Source organism: Triticum dicoccoides, chromosome 6A (genome assembly GCF_002162155.2).
Source record: "Triticum dicoccoides isolate Atlit2015 ecotype Zavitan chromosome 6A, WEW_v2.0, whole genome shotgun sequence".
Classification (NCBI taxonomy): Eukaryota; Viridiplantae; Streptophyta; class Magnoliopsida; order Poales; family Poaceae; genus Triticum; species Triticum dicoccoides.
This window is the reverse complement of record NC_041390.1, coordinates 501,002,594-501,020,804: the sequence shown is the minus strand read 5'-3', so window position 1 is coordinate 501,020,804 and position 18,211 is coordinate 501,002,594.

The window sequence follows — 18,211 nt, the reverse complement described above, 5'->3', positions numbered from 1 at the left end:
CGGTGAGAAGTAAAACTTTGGCTACCGCATTCTTTGTCGCTGAGGTGCAAGGTAACTACAATGTCATACTAGGCCGTGATTGGGTTCATGCAAACTAGTGCGTGCCATCCACTATGCACCAGTTTTTGATCCAGTGGGTTGATGATGAAGTGAAAGTTATTCATGCGGATAACTCGGCCTGTGTTGCTTTGGCCGAGGCATCGGTGGATTGGCAACACCCAAATGCTACTTGCTTGACGGGACGTGACTTATCAGAATTCGATTTTCTCAGCGCAACCAAGAATGGTTTCGTGCCCGTCTCTTTAAAGCCGACTGAATGCAATCGGCTCCAAGGTATGATATGTTTAAATGGATCCTAACTCAGAGTGGTTACAAAAGCGACTTGTAGAATATCGGTCCAATGAGAACGATATGTATGAATCCATAGAAGAGTTAGATGATATGGATAAATTAGGACAAGGTTTTACATCGGTCGATCCATTAGAAGAGATAGATATATGAGATGGTTCAACTCCTAGGCCGACATTTGTAAATGCAAATTTAAGAGCCGATCATAAAGCTAAGTTGATCGAGCTATTGAAAGAATATGTCTGTTGCTTTGCGTGGGAATATCATGAGATGCCAGGTTTAAGCCGAGAGCTAGTGGAGCATCGGTTACCTATAAAGGCTGGTTTTAGACCATATAAACAATCGGCCAGAAATTTTAATCCAAAAACATATGACCGGATCAAGGAAGAGATCGGTCGTTTGCTTAAAGCTAATTTTATTAGACCTTGCAGGTATGCCGAGTGGATTTCTAACATTGTCCCAGTGGAAAAGAAAGGATCCAGCAAGTTGAGGGTGTGCATTGACTTCAGAGATGTGAATAGGGCTACACCCAAAGATGAGTATCCCATGCCAATAGCCGGTATGCTTATTAATGATGCTTCTGCACATAAAGTTATTAGCTTTCTAGATGGTAATGCCGGATACAATCAGATTTTTATGGCCGAAGAGGACATGTCCAAGAAAGTTTTTTGTTGCCCTGGTTTTCTTGGTTTATTCGAGTGGACAGTGATGACATTCGGATTAAAAAATAATGGCGCCACATATCAAAGGGCTATGAATTTGATTTTTCATGATTTACTCGATGTCATACTTGAAGTTTATATTGATGATATTGTTGTCAAATCGGATGTTTTTGAATCCCACTTGGCCGATTTGTGTTTAGCGTTTGAAAGAATGAAAAATTATGGACTGAAGATGGATCCTTTGAAGTGTGCATTCGGTGTGTCGGCTGATAAGTTTTTGGGTTTCATTATCCATGAAGATGGCATAGAGATTGATCCCAAAAAGATAGAGGCCATACAGAAAGTGGAAGCTCCAAGATGCAAGAGAGATATGCAAAAGTTCCTTGGCAAAGTCAATTACTTGAGGAGGTTCATAGCTAATTTGTCAGGGAAGGTTGATGCGTTTACTCCTATCCTTCGGTTAAAGAATGATGCTGATTTCACTTGGGGGGCAAAACAGCAAGAAGCATTTGATATGATCAAGAATTATTTGTGCACTCCTCCGGTGATGAAAGCACCCAAGCATAGGGAACCCTTCAGGCTTTACATTGCAGCAGAAGAAGAAGTTATTGGTGATGTTTTGACTCAAGAAACCGAGGGAAAAGAGCATGCTATTACATATTTGAGCAGACGCTTGTTGGACGCCGAGACAAGGTATACATTTATTGAGAAACTATGTCTATGCTTATATTATGCTTACACAAAATTGAGACATTATTTAGTGCCGAGTGCTTGTATAGTAGCTTGTCAAACCGATGTCATTAAATACATGTTGCATAGGCCAATTCTTAGTGGTAGAATTGGCAAGTGGGCTTATGCTTTGATTGAATATGATTTGGCTTATGAATCTCTAAAATCCATGAAAGGCCAAATCATTGCTAAATTTATTGTTGAACATCGGATTGATGAGAAGTATGACACTGATACAAACCTTGTCTCATTAGTACCGTGGAGATTATATTTTGATGGTTCAGTTTGTAGCAATGGCCAAGGTGTTGGTATTGTTTACATATCTCCTCATGATGCTGTTTTTGAAGCCTCATGCTGCTTAGAATATTTTTGCACAACTAATCAAGCCGAATATGAAGCATTGTTATTCGGTTTAGAGATGTTGCTTGCTATAGGTGTTACACATATTGAGGCTTATGGTGATTCGTTACTAGTGGTGCAGCAAATATCCAAAGTTTTTCAGTGTTTGGACGAATCACTTAATGTTTATCTTAATAAATGTCTAGATATAATTTCTACTTCGGATTGTTTTAGCATTGCTCATATATCTAGACATGACAATTGGAAAGCAAATGAGTTGGCACAACAAGCATCCGGCTACCATGTTGATCATGGCGTGTTTCATATTTCTGAAAAGCCGATGTCTAGTCTTGCCGACGTAGGGGAGGCCGAACCGGAGCCCACCGTTTTGGCCATTAATGAAATATTCAATGCAGGAGAAAGTCAAGACTGGAGGAAACCCATTGTTGATTATTTGTGTGATCCTAGTAGAAGGGTGGACAGGGCTGTTCGGCGGATGGCTTTCAAGTATACAATGAGAGATGATGATCTCTATCGCCGAACGGTTGATGATGTTATTCTAAAGTGCTTGGACGAGGACCAAGCGAGAGTTGCTATGGGGGAGGTCCATGAAGGTATTTGTGGCACTCATCAATCGGCTCCCAAGATGAAATGGTTGCTACGATGTGCTGGATTTTATTGGCCGACTATGATTAATGATTGCTTCAGATATTACAAAGGGTGTGAAGCTTGTCAAAAATTTGGTGATATTCAGTTGGCTCCTGCTGCTATGTTACATCCCATTATCAAGCCGTGGCCTTTCAGAGGATGGGGTTTAGACTTTATTGGACAAATTCATCCATCTTCCTCAAAGGGGCATCGGTTCGTATTGGTGGCAACCGATTATTTCACTAAATGGTCTGAAGCAGTACCTCTCAAGAACATGACACATACGGAGGTGATTAAATTCATTACCGAGCACATTATTCATAGATTCGGCATTCCTCAAACATTGACTACAGATCAATGCTCCTCTTTCATGTCACACCAAGTTAGAGAATTTGCCGAATCTTATAACATAAAATTGCTCAATTCCTCTCCATATTATGCCCAAGCCTATGGACAAGCTGAGTCTAGCAATAAATTTTTAATCAAGCTCATCAAGAGGAAGATTGAGGATAATCCAAGGAGATGGCATGAGTTGTTGTCTGAAGCTTTGTGGGCACATAGGATATCAAGACATGGTGCTACAAAGGTGACTCCATATGAGCTAGTATACGGTCAAGAGGCTGTTTTTACCGGTGGAAGTGAATTTGAATGCTTTGAGAATAGCCAAACAAAATGATTTATCGGCAGTATACTTTTATAACTTGATGATGGACAATATTGATGAGATTGCCGATAAATGTTTGGCTGCTTTGAAGGCCATAGAGAGGGACAAGTTGAGGGTAGCAAGGGCTTACAATAAGAAGGTTAAGTTGAAGAATTTTCAAGTTGGCGATCTCGTCTGGAAAGTAATTCTCCCGATTGGTTCAAGGGACAGAAAATTCGGGAAGTGGTCTCCAAGTTGGGAAGGTCCTTTTAGAATTGCAAGAATAGTTCCCGGAAACTCTTATTTGGTGGAATCCGTACAAGAGGCACTGTTACCTCGAGCTCTCAACGGCAAGTACTTGAAGAAATACCACCCAAGTGTGTGGCAAGAAGCCTAAGCGGGCAATGGCCGATATATGACTATCGCCCTTAGCATAGACATGGCCGATACCTGATTATCGTCCTGAGGAAAATAAATGGCCGATGGAGTGTTGACATCGTCCTTAGAACAAACACAATACAAGTTATTTTTCGGCACACAAGCTTTGCCGAAAAACAGTGGGGCATGTGTTGACACCAGATTTTGGCATGGTCACGAATCTGGGTTCGTATGCAAAAGTTAGAGGCAACACTTCGCGGGCCGGCCCTGAGTGAGAAGGTATTCGGCCTTTGCTGGCTGAATGAAACCTTGCCGGGGTAAAAGGGCTTGCCGGCATGGAAAGCTTGCCGGCGGAGAAGCTTGCCGGCGTGGAAAGCTTGCCGGTGGAGAAGCTTGCCAGCGTGGAAAGCTTGCCGGTATGGAAGCTTGACAGTGTGAAAGCTTGCCGGGCGAAGACCTTTCCGGGGCTAGAAAGCTTGCCGGGAAAGAGCTTGCTGGGTGGAAACTGTCAAGGCCAATCCGACCAGAAGCTGAAGATGGGCTCAAATGATTATCTAGATGGACTCGGATGAAGAAGTGTTCAACATGAAAGTTATTCGTAACGTCGAAACGGTCAACTTTGCTTTTGGAGTCATCATCATCCGACGTAGTATACGACCTGCAGAGACGCTACAAGAGTCAGATGGTCCAGTCAGCTACATGACCGAGTCCGACTCGAAATTCAAGATGACCCCGTGGAGTATTCAAGATGGCCTTATTTGGAAAAGTGATCAACATACGGATTGTTGGCCTCATCGAAGCATACAAAATTGATATTTGAACCGTCTCCGTCAGAAGTCATATGCAGATTCCACAGCCCGCGCAAGGAGCAAGACAGAAGATTGGATCAGATTCGGGCTGAATCCAAGTGGGACCAGAACTAGGACTCTAGGTCGTGAATTGATGTAATTTTCTTGTAAGGAAAGCCTAGATGAATCCTTTGCTTGTACGAGAAGTCCAGCCGCCTCTTATATATGTTGGGGGTGATGGCCGATTGAACAACACACAATCGAACAAATCAATATACTACTTTTTCATCTACGTTTTATCTCTCCACCGTTTTTCTCTCTCGTTCTTCGTTGTTCTTCATGTTTGAGAGATGCGAATCCCGAGGCTCTAGGGGCGAGCGAATCGACCTAGGGCATCCCATAGCCACCGCAATCCCTGACGGGGTCCCTCCCGGGTGCGCGGGGTTTCGGGTCTGCAAAAGCGCCTGCCGACTGTCTTGCGTATCGCGCTGTCGGTCGGGTCTCCTTCGACGTGAGCTGCGGTGCATCACCCCCGGCGTCGAGGGTACACGTGACGTGTTCGTGTGCCAACAAATTTCTCGCACTTACCAAGTATCCGCTCATCCCCAGTTGTTTATGTGTTTCACTAAGGTCTTCGAAATAATATTCGATCTTCCGAAAATCCTTAGCAACTTATTGCCCTTGAAATGCTTGCTTGCATTATGGTTAATCCCATAAGTGAAGTAATCTTATTGGCATCCTTTGTCACTATCATTTTGAGGTCAATGTTTCAATAAGTTGTGAATGCTCACAATGCTCAACCAGATCCTAGAGTTCATCCTTCCGGCTCAGACGTCATTTTAATAGGTGCTGGATCTCGACCAAACAAATTGCCATCGATTGTACCCCTAAGGCTATTCAACTTATCCATCCCTAATCAGAGCATTGCTTCTGATCCCTTGTCTTGGAATTCACAATTCCTTTGCATTTGAGCCTTGAGTTAGTCAGTTGTTTCTATAGTCTGATCTCCTTGCATTCTTTCTTCCTCTGGTTGAGTGCCGATGCTCACATCAGCTCCATTGTGGACCGTCAGATCCTTTGTTGAATTATCATCCAACAGTGTCCTTCGTATACGAAAACCTCGAGAAGTTCTTTTCCCTGATACATAATACCATTGGTAAATCCTATTATCTGATTTGGCGAACCATGCTCTGCTTTCGAGCTGGTGATAATTACTCTCGAAGCTTGTAGTATATGTTTCTTAGATGCCGCGATGGGTTGAACCTATGCCTTACTTAATCTATGTGAACCCGGAAACTACTACGGGTCTGGTGTTATGTCAGATAAAATTTCAATATTACAACTTCTTCAAAAATGAGAAGTGAGTGGAAGGTTATGCATTGGAGAAGTGGGAGTCGACCTTGAACTTTGTGTTCATGCCCATGGACCCGATGTGGAACTTATCATGGAAGCTTCTTGCAAAATATTTAATCATTTGGACAATTCTTTCGGTGTCATTAAATTGGATCCTCTGCAGCTATGGTTCCGACCATATTGTTCTTCTTTAATCCTATTTCTCGAACAAGTTGAAGTACTTGTCTTCTGCAGGTCATTACATCTATCCAACCTCTATTCCGCTCTACCTTCGAGTATACCCTCAGGTATCTCGAGAATATCACGGAACTACATAACTGATGAGTTCTTCATCAAACTATTATTCTCGCCGATTCCAATGCCCCCCGAGTTATGTGTTAATAGTCACTCGAGAACACCGATAAGTGAATAGATTCCGCACTCCGATTCAATAACTCTAAGTAATCTTCGTTTCTTATGAGTTTAATAATCCTTCAAGTCATTCCTAGCCTGATCATCTATATCCTTATCGTGCAAACTTTTAACTGTGCTACCTGGTCCTTCTTCTCGGAGCACAATTTTCGACGATGAGCTAATCTTACGTCGAACTTCCTCGTCATATCATTTATCCTTGTACATCAAACTTGATTTCGAGTTTATGTTGTACCCTTGGTTCCCATAACCTTTCGCTTCATCATCATTTGACTTGATGGCATCGCCGACTGATTAAATCTTCATGAAATCTCTTGACAACTGTGTCATGATCATCATCAACATCCTAATCTCTTCCAAGATATATATATATCGAATTCTTGATGGGTAATACCATCCTTGCCCCTCGATGATTCGTGTTATCATCGACCACTTTATTGCCTTCCATTCAACACTAACTTGTTTGTGTTTTGTGTTATACCTTGAGATCCTTGCTATCCAACAGTTGTTCTTCTTCACCTTGGAAGTATTACCATCTTTTATTTCAAGAAAGTCGTGAGAATTTCACCACCTCTTAAGAGATCTTGATACAAGTGATACTTCTTGCCATATCCGTTCATTCCTTGGTCCCCATGTTGTTTCTAACCGGAAAACCGACAATTGAACTATGACGTGCGATTCAAAACTTGTAGCAACCCTATTGCTTTGAAGTTAATGGTCGATATTTCATTCTTATACCATTGGTTATCGAATCACCATTCTAACATTGATCATGCTGCCTAAGCCCATATTTCGGGTGCACCTTTCAATCAATGATTAATTGTGTATGGTTTCCTCGAGCATACCTCATTATATCATTTAATCTCACAAATGTTATCTCCTTGTTCGAATAATGGTGGGAATGCATCTTATGGAAAACTCAATTCATTGTCGCTGAGTTCATCAGCCACCTCCTCATCCTCTCCTTGGTTTAATGATGAACTCATAATTTGGAACTTGCTTGCATAGTTCATTTCCCGAGAATCTTACAATGTCATCTCGTCAATTTGTGTCGCACCTTTTTTCTCACGCATCCTGAGTCTGAGGTATCCTGACCCCAATCAGATCTGAATCTCGGTCGGATATGCTGGATGGAACATAATTCCAAGCATTATAACACTGCTCTTTTATGACCCGGTAAGGTGATGTCATGCCTCGCACCCCTGACCGAAGGCCCTATTGATATAGTTTCCTCTTAACAAGGTTATCCATTCTTCCATGAGGAAATGGTAAGACTTATTCTACAAATTGTTCCTGATGGATCCTTTGTGTATCCAAAGTCTGACCTTTGCTTGAAGACCACGCCAACGCTATCTCAAAGCATGTCTGTGGTACTCCGATTTTCAATAAGAACAGTTGAAGCACAATGCTAAATTTTCTTTATCATTTATCCTAACACCGTTGTATGGGTAATATCATGAGCTTCCTCCCCCCTTACTTAAATGGTTTTCTACTTTCTATCCTGTCATGGATATCATGCTCCGCTTGTCCTTGGGAAGGATATACCTCCGAAATATGTGTGTATACACATTTTCCTTTCCATTGTTCTTTTTAAACCTGATAATTACTTTTCCTTTCCATTGGTTTGTTTAAACCTTCTTCTGATCTATATTATATAAGCAGTAATATTTCCCTGCTTATGTAAGCACCTTATTGTACCACTCTGTCAATAAGACCCTGTTACTATTGTTGATGACATTCCGGTAACCATGGATGGACGAGAACTTTGCCTAATGGTCCGCCTCGTTCAACGAGCAGGAAAATGGTTCTCTTCGTCCCTCGCCCTTGGTACCGACATTGTTGCCGACATAACTGATAGGCTACCCTCTGACATGTCTTGCTATCATGACCGTGCAAGATGTCAATGCCCTTCCTACTTTTAACCACATGGTGGGTCCATAACCCATCGTTCCACATGATCGAAACCTGACTCTCCTGTACACCCATGTTGCCAAAGTTATTCCTCACGCCTGACTTCATATGTAGTTCGCGGGGTCACCTTCCTAGTAATCTATTCTATTATCAGACGCAATAAATATTATCGTTGCTCTAGACCCCTTTCACACTTTATTTCAGACATCGAATGATTGCATGCCCGCTCGAAACTTCTCATGGTACCTTCTTACTTTGCTCTCGATATTTTATTAAGTTTCAATTCAAGATTTACTTTCCGCCACCTTCCCCGATGTTATCTACCAGATAGTCAACCTTGCAGAGGTCCGTTCTACCGGTATACCCCCTTATTCTTTCGTAAGTACGACGGAGTTCCCGAAGAAAGGATGCCTACTTCATCATGATGGCCTGAAGCAGAGAAATGAAGACATCAATGTAATGGATCGACCTCTTCGAGAAGAGCAACAAAGACCGAGAAGGATCGTTAGAATTTCGTAACCTAGTCTTCCCCCTTACTCCCCTCTTAAATCTCGGGACGAGATTTCTTGTAGTGGAGGAGATTTGTAATACCCCGGTAGTTCATCTACAGTAATCACAAACTAAGGGTGCCATGTCATCGCAATTAATTTGCTAAACCACACTTTGGTCCGAACCGAGTTTTAATTCAAATTTAAAAATAAAGTCAAACATAATATTTCTTCAGATGACAAAAAAAATTGTTCTTAATGTTGCAAATAATCACTTAGTATTTTTAAAGGAGAAAAAACATTTAATAAAATATTTAAATGCCCAAAAAAATTAAAACAGGGGCGAAAACAATAATTAAAAATGCTTTTACTAAATTATGCAAGTACATGTTATTTTAAATAAACCCCAAACTTTTATGACATTGTCTAAAATTGTATCCGTAATTTTGGGCCAAGTCCCATATTTAATAAAAGTCAATTGTTTTTAGAAATAAATACAAACAGATATAAATAAAATAATTTTTTTCAAAAAAGAGCTGAAGCCTACTGCTACTTTGGGCCTAAGCTGCTACAAGGTGGCCCAGCCCAACAGGAAACCATCGCCTTCCTCTGTACAGTAGTACAGAGGCCATGGCGTGGCAACCATCCGACGACGCCATGGCCGGATGGCCGCCACGTGCCTCCCTCGACCCTATAAGCACGCCCGGAAGAAACCCTAGCCCTCTCTCATCCGGTTCCCCCACTTTCCCCATCGCGCCCGCTCCTCCTTTCCTCGATTTTGAGCTCGAAAGGTAGCACAGTGACTGCGTGCATCGTTGCCGTGCCGTGGACAGCATGCTCCTCTCCGGCTAATAAGACCTCCAGAAGAAGCGCCACCGTGGAATTCGTCTTCCCCGAGCAACAACTGTAGCTGGGACGTCCCGTACATCCGCCATCGGCATCGTCATCTCCGCGAACATCGTCGCCGTCCGCCGTCGTTTGCCATCACTCCGGTCCGTCCCCGACCACCCCGACCACGTCCCCGAGTTCACTGTGAGCTCCTCTGCCCGCCCCCCTGCTCGCCCCCTCGATCCATCGCCGTTTAGTCGCCCCTCACTTCGGCCGCCATGGATGGAGCTTGTGCCCGCCCGCCCCTGCATATACTCAGGCTGCGCCCGGCAGCACTCCGAGCCGCCCGCACGCGCGCTTGCAAGCCCTGCGCCGCGCCCTTGCCTCGCCCTTGCGTGCCCGCGCGTGCGCACCCGCACCAGCTGCTGCTCCCTGCTCCCGTCGCCGTTGCTGCCTGCCAGTGTCGCCGTTGCCTTTCGCCGCCGCTGCTTGCTGATATTCTGCTTGTGCTGCTGCCTGCGGCGTGCTGCGTGCGGCTATTGCTCTTGCGCGCCGGCTGCTGCTGCTAATGCTGCCATAGCTGCTCGTGGTGGTGGTTAAGGCCGTGAGTCCGTGCATGGCCATGGCTGGCCTGTGCTGTGTGCACGGCCGTGCGTGTGGCCGGATGGTGTAGTACGTGGGGATTGCCCAATTAGTTAGAGCTAATTGTTTTTTTAGTTGGTAGTTAATTAGTAGATAGATTAGCCTAATGTTCAGATGACATGTGGGCCCTTTTAATTAGGCTAGTTTTCATTTATTTGTTTAGGTAAATAGTCTATGACATATGGGCCACACCTACCCTTTTGACTAGTCAAATTAACTTGGTCAATTTGGATTAAATAAATGCAGGAATTCTAGAATATTGTTAAAATTTGAAAATTAATATAAAATAATCCGTAATTCGGATGGAAAAACTTTATATATGAAAGTTGCTCAGAACGACGAGACGAATCCGGATACGCAACCCGTTCGTCCGCCACACATCCCTAGCATAGCGAACACGCAACTTCCCCCTCCGATTCATCTGTCTGAAAACGTGAAACATCGGGGATATTTTCCCGGATGTTTCTCCCTTTCACCGGTACCACCTCATACCGCGTTAGGGCACCCCTAGCACCGCTACTTATCTTGTCATGCATCGTTATGCATCTGTTTGCATTATATTCATTGTTTCTTCCCCCTCTTCTCTCCGATAGACTACGAGACCGACGCCGCTGCTACCCAGTACGACTACGGTGTTGACGACCCCTCTCTCTTGCCAGAGCAACCAGGCAAGCAAACCCCCCTTGAGCATTCCGATATCGCCTATTTCTTTCCCTCTCATGCTTGCATTAGAACTCCTGCTGCTTTATGTATGATCCTACTCTGATGCATAGCCTGCTTCTATTACCTGCTTATTGTTACCTTACCTGCTTATCCTAAACTGCTTAGTATAGGTTGGTTAGTGCTCCATCAATGACCCCCACCTTGTCCTTGTTGCCCCTGCTTCATCATCGAAGACCCGATCAACGGGATCGAAGACCAGACCCCGGCACCACACATCACTTTCCCCTTTTGTTGCTCGACTCTGCAGAGTTACCATCGAGTGCCGAGGGTGGAACCTCTTACATCACTCCTGATGAGAGCTCTGTAGTGTAGCTATTCGGTCGTGGTCATCGATGGTGATTTCCTCCTTAACCACTTCTGATACGGCTCTGTCGTGCAACCCCTCAAGTGTGAACCTCGAGGGTGGATCCTCTTACGTTCACATTGATGATTACATCGAGTGAAATTCACCGGGGGTGATTCCTCGGGTTTTCCCCTTGGTGTTAGACACACGGTTACTATGGTTATTATGACTTTACACTGAACCATGTTACTAAAGATGGGTCGGCCCTGAGGGGTACCCGCGCGGGCTTAATAGCGAGTGATGTGGAGTCGGGTTGACCTGGAAGGTGCCCGCGAGATTCTTACGAGGCGTGGCCGGGCATCCTTAGCCCTTGCCACAAGTACTCGAGACGGGGCGACGGGGTCACATCTTTCGTGAGTCTCTGCTTGTTACCGCGCGGTCCTAGTCCACTACGACTTGGATATTTGATCTGAGGGGCTTCTGGCCTGATAGCACTAACCATCACGTGGGCATTGTATGGGCGTTCTGCGTCGTATACATCAGCCGAAGCTTAATAGACATCAGCGATTGAGTGGCGCGCGCCGGGTTGGACCGCGTAAGCTCCTGCCTTGTTGAAGGAGGTAGCTAGGTCTACTCACCGGCCGCGTACGCAATGTGCAGGAGTTTCCGGGGCGATGGCCCATGACCCCTGGGGGCATAGGCTTAGTCCGGCGTGCTGACCTCTCTATTAAGCCTAGGTCGGGTTGCGGCGTATTGTTTGACCGAGGCCGGGCATGACCCAGGAAAGTGTGTCCGGCCAGAGTTAATCGAGCGTGGTGGGTAAGTTGGTGCACCCCTGCAGGGAAGAAAACATCTATCGATAGCCTGTCCTACGGTAACGGACACTTGGGATACAACTAGGACTGGATACTTGAGATGAGACATGGATATGAGGTAATAACTGGATAGTATGGCTCTGGGATTGCTTTCTCGCAGGGAGTCGAGAAAGGATCTTCGGCCGAGGTTGATATCACTACTACTACTTTACTTTATGCTAGTCTGCAGTATTCTAATGCTGCAAGACCGCTGAAGATGTTGAAGATGCTAGTCTTCGATAGGATTAGGCTTTCCCCTTACCTTATGGCATTCTGTAGTTCAGTCCACAGATACAACCCTTTCATTTGATACCAATGCATATTTAGTTTAGATCTGATGTAAGTCTTGCGAGTACTTTGGATGAGTACTCATGGCTGCTTTGCTACCTCTTTTCCCCCATACCCGATTGTTGCGACTGATACGTCCATTTTGCATCATACTTTTATATCGATATTTATTGCATTATGAGCTATTATTTCACATTATGTCACAATACTTATGGCTATTCTCTCTTATTTTACAAGGTTTACATAAGGAGGGAGAATGCCGGCAGCTGGAATTCTGGGCTGGAAAAGGAGCAAATATTAGAGACCTATTCTACACAACTCCAAAAGTCCTGAAACTCCATGGAACACCTTATAATAAATAATGAAAAATCCTCGTCAAAGATGAAGACCAGGGGGCCCACACCCAGCTCACGAGGGTGGGGGGCGCGCCTCCCTAGGGCGCACCCCCTACCTCGTGGGCCCCCTGGTGGCTCTCCGATGACCATCTTCTCCTATATGAAGTCTTTCGTCGAGAAAAAAAATAATAAGCAACCTTTCAGGATGAAACTCCGCCGCCACGAGGCGGAACCTTGGCGGATCTAATCTAGAGCTCCGGCAGAGCTGTCCTGCCAGGGAAACTTCCCTCTCGGAGGGGGAAATCATCGCCATCGTCATCACCAATGCTCCTCTCATCGGGAGAGGGCAATCTCCATCAACATCTTCATCAGCACCATCTCATCTCAAAACCCTAGTTCATCTCTTGTATCCAATTCTTGTCTCCAAGTCCGGGATTGGTGCTAGTAGGTTGCTAATAGTGTTAATTACTCCTTGTAGTTGATGCTAGTTGGTTTAATTGGTGGAAGATCATATGTTCAGATCCTTTATGCATATTAATACCCCTCTGATTATGAACATGAATATGCTTTGTGAGTAGTTATGCTTGCTCCTGAGCACAAGGGAGAAGTCTTGCTATTAGTAGTCATGTGAATTTGGTATTCGTTCGATATTTTGATGAGATGTATGTTGTCTAGCCTCTAGTGGTGTTATGTGAACGTCGACTACATAACACCTCACCATTATTTGGGCCTAGAGGAAGGCTTTGGGAAGTAATAAGTAGATGATGGGTTGCTAGAGTGACAGAAGCTTAAACCCTAGTTTATGCGTTGCTTCGTAAGGGGCTGATTTGGATCCATATGTTTCATGCTGTGGTTAGGTTTACCTTAATACTTTTGTTGTAGTTGCGGATGCTTGAAATAGAGGTTAATCATAAGTGGTGGATGCTTGTTCAAGTAAGAACAGCACCCAAGCACCGGTCCACCCACATATCAAATTATCAAAGTACCGAACGCGAATCATATGAACGTGATGAAAACTAGCTTGACGATATTCCCATGTGTCTTCGGGAGCGCTTTTCCTTATATAAAAGTTTGTCCAGGCTTGTCCTTTGCTACAAAAAGGATTGGGCCACCTTGCTGCACTTTATTTACTTTTGTTACTCGTTGATCGTTACAAATTATCTTATCACAAAACTATCTGTTACCACATATTTTAGTACTTGCAGAGAATACCTTGCTGAAAACCGTTTATCATTTCCTTCTGCTCCTCGTTCGGTTCGACACTCTTACTTATCGAAAGGACTACGATAGATCCCCTATACTTGTGGGTCATCAAGACTCTTTTCTGGCGCCGTTGCCGGGGAGTGAAGCGCCTTTGGTAGGTGGAATTTGGTAAGGAAAAATTTATATAGTGTGCTGAAATTTACTGTCACATGTTACTATGGAAAGTAATCCTCTGAGGGGCTTGTTCGGGGTATCTTCACCCCGACCAGTAGAGCAAAGAGTTGCTCCTCAACCTACTGAACCTATTGAAAATGAAATTCCTTATGAGTATCCTTCGAGTATAATAGAAAAACTGCTAGCTAATCCTTTTACAGGAGATGGACCAAAGCATCCTGATGAACACCTAATATATGTGGATGAAGTTTGTGGATTATTTAAGCTTGTAGGTATTCCCGATGATGTTGCTAAGAAGAAGGTCTTCCCTTTATCTTTGAAGGGAGACGCATTGACATGGTATAGGCTATGTGATGATATGGGATCATGGAACTATAAAAGATTAAAATTGGAATTTCATCAAAAGTATTACCCTATGCATCTTGTTCATCGTGATCGCAATTATATATATAATTTTTGGCCTCGCGAAGGAGAAAGCATCGCTCATGCTTGGGGGAGGCTTAAATCAATGTTATAATCATGCCCCAATCATGAGATTCCAAGAGAAACAATTCTTCAAAATTTGTATGCTCGGCTTTCTGAAAATAATCGCACCATGCTCGATACTTCTTGTGCTGGCTCTTTTATGATGAAGACTATTGGATTTAGATGAGATTTATTGGATAGAATTAAACGCAACTATGAAGATTGGGACCTCGACAATGGTAAGGAGTCAGGTATGACACCTAAGTTTGATTGTGTTAAATCTTTTATGGATACCAATATTTTCCGTAAGTTTAGCACTAAATATGGACTTGATTATGAGATAGTAGCTTCTTTCTGTGAATTTTTTGCTACTTATGTTGATCTCCCTAAGGAGAAGTGGTTTAAATATCATCCTCCCATAGAAGTAAAAGTAGCTGCACCTATTAAAGTTGAAGAAAAGACTATTACTTATAATGATCCTATTGTTCCTACTTCTTATGTTGAGAAACCACCTTTCCCTGTTAGGATAAAGGATCATGCTAAAGCTTCAACTGTCGTTCGTAAAAGCAATATTAAAACATATACCCCTCCTGGGCAAGTTAAAGTAGAACCTAATATTGCTATTGTTAAAGATCTCTTGTCTGATAATATTGATGGGCATGTTATTCAGTTTTGCGGTGAAACTGCTAGAATTGCTAAACCTTGTGCTAAAGATAAACATAGACCTGTGGTAGGCGTGCCTGTTATTTCTGTTAAAATAGGAGATCATTGTTATCATGGCTTATGTGATATGGGTGCTAGTGCTAGTGTTATACCTTATGACTTATATAAAGAAATCAAGCATGAAATTGCACCTGCTGAGTTAGAAGATATTGATGTCACAATTAAACTTGCTAATAGAGATACTATTTCAGCAATGGGAATTGTTAGAGATGTTGAAGTCTTGTGCGGTAAAACTAAATATCCTGCTGATTTTCTTGTTCTTAGTTCTCCACAAGATAGCTTTTGTCCCGTTATATTTGATAGACCCTTCTTGAATACAGTTAATGCTAGGATAGACTGCGAAAAGAATGTTGTTACTATTGGCTTGGATGATATGACTCATGAGTTTAATTTCTCTAAATTTAGTAAACAGCACCGTGAAGAAGAACTGCCTAGTAAGGATGAAATTATTGGTCTTGCTTCTATTGCCGTACCTCCTAATGATCCTTTAGAACAATATTTGCTAGACCATGAGAATGATATGTTTATGAATGAAAGAAGGGAAATAGATGAAGTATTCTTTAAACAAGAACCTATGCTGAAACACAATTTGCCTATTGAAATCCTAGTGGATCCTCCTCCACCTAAGGGTGATCCCGCGTTTGAGCTTAAACCGTTGCCTGATAATCTTAAATATGCTTATCTTGATGAAAAGAAGATATATCCTGTTATTATTAGTGCTAACCTTTCAGAGCATGAAGAAGAAAGATTATTGAAAACTCTAAAGAAGCACCGTGCTGCTATTGTATATACTCTTGATGATCTTAAAGGCATTAGTCCCACTCTATGTCAACATAAAATAAATTTGGAAGCAGATGCCAAACCAGTTCGTGATCCTCAATGACGTCTGAATCCTAAAATGAAAGAAGTGGTAAGAAAAGAAATACTAAAGCTTCTCGAGGCAGGTATAATTTATCCCGTTGCTGATAGTCAGTGGGTAAGTCATGTTCATTGTGTCCCTAAGAAGGGAGGTATTACTGTTGTTCCTAATGATAAAGATGAATTGATTCCACAAAGAATTATTGCCGGTTATAGGATGGTAATTGATTTCCGCAAATTAAATAAGGCTACTAAGAAAGATCATTACCCCTTACCTTTTATCGCTCAAATGTTAGAAAGATTATGCAAACATACACATTACTGCTTTCTAGATGGTTATTCTGGTTTCTCTCAAATACCTGTGTCGGCTAAAGATCAATCAAAGACTACTTTTACATGCCCTTTTGGTACTTTTGCTTATAGACGTATACCTTTTGGTTTATGTAATGCACCTGCTACCTTTCAAGGATGCATGATGACTATATTCTCTGACTTTTGTGAAAAGATTTGTGAGGTTTTCATGGACGACTTTTCCATCTATGGATCTTCTTTTGATGATTGCTTGAGCAATCTTGATCGAGTTTTGCAGAGATGTGAAGAAACTAATCTTGTCTTGAATTGGGAAAAGTGCCACTTTATGGTTAATGAAGGTATTGTCTTGGGGCATAAAGTTTCTGAAAGAGGTATTGAAGTTGATAAAGCCAAGGTTGATGCTATTGAAAAGATGCCATGTCCCAAGGACATCAAAGGTATAAGAAGTTTCCTTGGTCACGCCGGATTTTATAGGAGGTTCATCAAGGACTTCTCAAAAATTTCTTGGCCTCTGACTAATTTATTACAAAAAGATGTACCGTTTGTCTTTGATGATGATTGTGTAGAAGCATTTGAAATACTTAAGAAAGCATTAGTCTCTGCACCTATTGTTCAGCCACCTGATTGGAATTTACCCTTTGAAATTATGTGTGATGCTAGCGACTATGATGTGGGTGCTGTTTTAGGGCAAAGAGTTGATAAGAAATTAAATGTTATCCATTATGCTAGTAAGACTCTAGACAACGCTCAAAGAAATTATGCTACTACTGAAAAAGAACTTTTAGCTGTTGTATTTTCTTGTGATAAGTTCAAACCTTATATTGTTGATTCTAAAGTAACTATCCACACTGATCATGCTGCTATTAAATATCTTATGGAGAAGAAAGATGCTAAACCTAGACTTATTAGATGGGTTCTCTTGCTACAAGAATTTGATTTGCATATTGTTGATAGAAAAGGAGCTGAGAACCCCGTTGCAAACAACTTATCTAGGTTAGAGAATGTTCTTGACGACCCACTACCTATTGATGATAGCTTCCCTGATGAACAATTAAATGTCATAAGTACTTCTCGTAGTACCCCTTGGTTGCTGATTATGCTAATTACATAGTTGCTAAATTTATACCACCTGGCTTCACATACCAACAAAAGAAAAAGTTCTTCTATGATTTGAGACATTACTTTTCGGATGACCCACATCTTTATAAGGTAGATGGTGTTATTAGACGTTGTGTACCTGAGCATGAACATGAAAAGAACCTATGCAAGTGCCACTCCGAAACTTATGGAGGACACCACGCGGGAGATAGAACTGCACATAAGGTATTGCAATCTGGTTTTTATTGGCCCACTCTCTTCAAGGATGCCCGTAAGTTTGTCCTTTCTTGTGATGAATGCCAAAGAATTGGTAATATTAGTAGACGTCAAGAAATGCCTATGAACTATTCACTTGTTATTGAACCGTTTGATGTTTGGGGCTTTGACTATATGGGACCTTTTCCTGCCTCTAATGGATATACACATATTTTAGTTGTTGTTGATTACGTTACTAAGTGGGTAGAAGCTATTCCAACTAGTAGTGCTGATCATAACACTTCTATTAAAATGCTTAAAGAAGTTATTTTTCTGAGGTTTGGAGTCCCTAGATATTTAATGACTGATGGTGGTTCACATTTTATTCATGGTGCTTTCCGTAAAATGCTTGCTAAATATGACGTCAATCATAGAATTGCATCTCCGTATCACCCACAGTCTAGTGGTCAAGTAGAATTGAGTAATAGAGAACTCAAATTAATTTTGCAAAAGGCTGCCAATAGGTCTAGAA